Genomic DNA, 5,041 nt, shown 5'->3' on the forward strand with positions numbered 1-5,041 from the left:
GATGTGTAGAGGATCAACATACATCTTGTTAGGGTGGTGTAGCATTGACGCTAAGGTGGCCAAGGCATCCGCAACCTCATTGTGAACTCTCGGGATATGTTTGAACTTCACCGATCAAAATCGCTTGCTCAGATCATGCAAGCATTGTCGGTATGGTATGAGCTTTAGATCTCGTGTTTCCCATTCACCCTGAATTTGATGTACCAAGAGGTCCGAGTCTCCCAAGACCAGGACGTCTTGGACATCCATGTCCGCAGCTAAGCGCAGACCCAGAATGCAAGCTTCATACTCGGCCATATTATTGGTGCAATAGAAGCGTAGTTGAGCAGTAACAGGATAATGGCGTCCCGTTTCAGAAATGAGTACTGCTCCTATTCCAACCCCTTTCGCGTTTGCAGCTCCATCGAAGAAAAGCTTCCAACCCGGTTCCTCAGGTAATTCCAACTCATTTGTATGCATTACCTCTTCGTCAGGAAAATACGTTCTTAAGGGCTCGTATTTTTCATCAACGGGATTCTCTGCCAAATGGTCTGCCAGCGCCTGGGCTTTCATGGCCGTCCTCGTTACATAGACGATATCAAACTCTGTGAGCAGAATTTGCCATTTTGCCAACCTTCCCGTGGGCATAGGTTTCTGAAAGATATACTTCAATGGGTCCAAACGGGATATGAGATAAGTAGTATACGAAGACAGGTAGTGTTTCAACTTCTGAGCTACCCAAGTTAGGGCGCAACATGTTTTCTCGAGTTGAGTGTACTTGACCTCATGTACTGTGAATTTCTTGCTAAGATAGTAGATGGCTTGCTCCTTCCTTCCTGTGTCATCATGTTGCCCCAATACACAACCAAATGAATTTTCCAAGACCGTCAGGTAAAGAATTAGGGGCTTCCCGGGCTTAGGCGGGACCAATACGGGTGGATTAGACAGATACCCTTTGATTTGGTCGAAAGCCTCCTGACACTCTGCCGTCCAACCTACCGCAACATCCTTTTTCAACAGCCGAAATATGAGCTCACAAGTTGCGGTGAGTTGAGGGATGAACCTGCTGATGTAATTGAGTCTACCCAACAAACTCATTACCTCTGTTTTATTCCTTGGCGGTGGCAAATCTCGGATGGACTCAATTTTGGATGGGTCTAACTCAATCCCCCGTCGACTGACGATGAATCCTAGCAGCTTTCCTGATGGAACCCCGAATGCGCATTTGGCCGGGTTAAGCTTGATATCATACCTTCGGAGTCTTTGGAAAAATCTCCTTAGGTCTGCTACATGGTCTTCCTGACGCCAAGATTTGATGATCACATCATCGACGTATACCTCGATTTCTTTGTGTATCATGTCATGAAACACAACAGTCATTGCTCGCATGTATGTCGCCCCGGCGTTCTTTAACCCGAACGGCATTACCCGATAGCAGTAGGTTCCCCATGGCGTAATAAACGCTGTCTTCTCAGCATCCTCCTCGTCCATTAGGATCTGATGATAACCCGCATAGCAATCCACAAAGGATCCGATCTCGCGCCCAGCGCAATTATCGATCAGGATATGAATGTTGGGTAACGGAAAATTGTCCTTGGGACTTGCTTTGTTGAGGTTGCGGTAGTCGACGCACACCCTGATTTTTCCATCCTTCTTTGGGACTGGTACCACATTGGCCAACCACTCGGGATATCGAGTGACCCGAATGACCTTTGCCTGCAACTGCTTAATCACCTCTTCTTTGATTTTTACACTCATTTCTGTTTTAAATTTCCTTAGTTTTTGCTTGACCGGAGGGTATGCCGGGTCAGTGGGCAATTTGTGAACCACTAAATTTGTGCTTAATCCAGGCATATCGTCATAGGACCATGCAAAAACATCTTTGAATTCCATGAGGGTTCTGATCAATTCTTCCCTGACATTCGGCTCAATGTGGATGCTGATTTTGGTTTCTTGGACGTTATCAGCGTCTCCTAGGTTTACAGCCTCAGTGTCATTTAGGTTAGGCTTGGGTTTTTCTTCAAATTGGCATAATTCTCGGTTTATCTCTTCGAAGGCTTCACCTTCATCACATTCAGATTCATCATCACAAACGACCTCTTGCATCATTGAGTCAGATTCAGATTGATTTATTAGACTAGGTCGAAGATCCGCTGTGCATGCCATGTCATTAGAACCAGTAAAAAGAGAACTGTTCAGAAAGAAAAAGAACAAAACAAAATTAAAATGGGACAAAAGAAAAGAACTTTATTAAACTTGCGGGATAAAAGGGTTCACACTTTTACAAAAACGAAAGTAAAATTTGGATTACACCCTTGAATAATCCGGACAAAACAAAACACACAAAACATAAATCAAAGCCTACTACCAAGACTCCCCTCGGACAGGAAGAGGAGTAACTGTCCAATTGTTGGTCTTGGCCTCAGGCCCCACAAACTGTATCTCTGCTCTGCTGGAACCTTCTCCAGCTTCCACCATACTGACATCCGCGAATAGCTTCTCAAAACTCTGATTCAGGTCTTCATTTATACCGATCAAAGGTCCTAGAATCTTTGGGACCGGTGACCCCTTGGCACTTGCTTTGACAAAAGACCTTGAGAGGCGTGGCACTGGTTTAGGCAGAAACCAAACCCTCTTCTTCATTTTTCGCGCTCGCTTCCTATCTGCTGCGGTTGGTTTGAACCCCAATCCGAAATTTTCCAGATTTTTAGGAAGGGAGACAGGTTGGACAATCCCTTGAAGCTCGACTCCCCGGCCTTTTCCTGGTACAAATCCATTACCCAGCATTTCTGAGACCATCATGACCGTTGCGGCAGCTACCCTAGGGTGTGGGATGATCTCTCCTTCAGAGATTTTGTTGGCCGACCCTGTATCGAAGACCTGGTAGACCCAAGGACCTTTGTCGTCAGTGGTCTCTATGAAAGGTACAATGGCGCCACCCATGGTGCACGCCGGGTCCTCGCCGTGTAACACGACCTCTTACCTTTCCCACTCGAACTTCACCATCTGATGTAGGGTGGAGGGCACCGCTTTGGCGGCATGAATCCATGGTCGTCCTAACAGCAGGTTATAAGATACTGTGGCATCTAACACCTGGAATTCCATGGTAAACAGGACTGGACCAATGGTCAGTTCAAGTACAACATCCCCTACAGTGGCTGTTCCGTTTCCGTCAAACCCTCGGACACAGATGCTATTCTTGCGGATTCTTCCGCGGTCGATCTTTAACTGGTCCAGAGTGGATAATGGACAAATATTGGCGCTTGAGCCGTTATCCACCAATACTCGAGTTACCACCGAGTCTTCACATTTGACAGCTAGGTATAGAGCTTTATTGTGCTCCGTTCCTTCCACCGGCAGGTCATCATCTGAGAATGTCACTCTGTTCACCTCGAAAATCTTGCTGGCAATGGTTTCCAGGTGGTTTACAGAAATCTCACTGGGTACATGAGCCTCGTTCAATATCTTCATCAGGGCCCGCCGATGCTCCTTAGAATGGATCAGTAATGACAGCAGTGAAATCTGGGCCGGTGTTTTTCTCAGCTGTTCGACCACAGAATAGTCCTGTACTTTCATTTTCCTCAGGAACTCCTCAGCCTCTTCTTCGGACACAGGTTTCTTGGTTGCAGCTGGGTTGGTTCTCCTTAGCTCCACCGGAGCAAAACATCGACCTGATCGAGTCAGCCCTTGCGCTTCACAACTAACCTCTTCCACCTGTTTTCCCTTGTACTTCACCACCGCCTTTTCATAATTCCAAGGCACAGCCTTGCTGTCAATCATCGACGGCTAGACTACAGGCTTTATGGTGACCAGCTCGCTATACACCCCTTTCAACACAACTGCAGGTGCGGGCGGAATCCCTGATATTACAAACTTGTTTGGCTCGGGTTTGCTTGTTATGGCGGACGGGCTCTTTCCCAATATCACTACTGACTCGACGCTTTCTCCCCGTGACTGTACCCTCGTTCCCCCACTGGTTGAAACTTCCTTCGGGGCGGCTTGGATCATCATCACTGTTTGTGAGGGTTTTCTCAACTCTCCTCCCTCATATACCAACTCAATCATGTGAGTCTCGTGGTGCGCTGGTAGTGGGTTCTGGTTGATGTAAGGAGCCTCCGGTGTCTGGACCTCGATCTTATTGGTGTCAATAAGATCCTGTATGGCATGCCTCAATTTCCAACACTTCTCAGTATCATGTCCGAGCATCCCTGAGCAGTATTCACAACTTATTGATCGATCCAAATTATGAGGTAGGGGATTTGGTTCTCGAGTCTGGACAGGACTAACCAAACCCAATTGCCTCAACTTGTGGAACAAAGCGGTGTAGGTTTCTCCCAACTCCGTGAAAGTTCTCTGTTTCCGCAACCTGTCATTCCTAGCATCTGGATTTCCCCGAAAGCCTGCCCCTGAAGGGTTTCTATACGCCCTTGGTGGTGGATAGGTATTTTGTGGTGGTGCATATATGTTCTGGGGAGCCGACGCGCGCCATTGCGGGCGAACCGGAGGCTGGGTGTATGCCTGGGCCTGGTGTACGGAACAATGTGGTTCTTGAGGTGGATAGAAATTTTGTGGTGGGTTGTATGGGTAGTTTGACCTGTGAGGTCTGGGTTGGTTGTAGTGTGGCCTGCCAGCCCTGGACCAACTGCCTGCCTCGATCGTGGCAACCTCTTCTTTCTTTCTTCTCAGTGCACCTCCCGTGCCGCTTTGAATAGCCTGGGTTGTGGCCTTGAGTGCCGAATAGTTCAAGATTTTGTCAGACCTCAGACCCTCCTCTATCATGACCCCTATCTTGACCACCTCGTTGAAAGACTTTCCAACCGTTGTCACCAAGTGACCAAAGTAGGTTGGATCCAGTGTTTGCAAGAAATAGTCCACCATCTCTCCCTCTCTCATGGGAGGATCGACCCTAGCTGCCTGTTCCCTCCAGCGGAACCCGAACTCGCGGAAACTTTCCCCGGGTTTCTTCCCAGTTCTTAATAATGTGAGACGGTCAGGGACTATCTCGAGATTGTACTGGAAATGACCTGCGAAAGCCTGTGCCAGATCATCCCAAGTATACCAC

The sequence above is a fragment of the Nicotiana sylvestris genome, chromosome 8 (assembly GCF_000393655.2).
Source record: "Nicotiana sylvestris chromosome 8, ASM39365v2, whole genome shotgun sequence".
Lineage (NCBI taxonomy): Eukaryota > Viridiplantae > Streptophyta > Magnoliopsida > Solanales > Solanaceae > Nicotiana > Nicotiana sylvestris.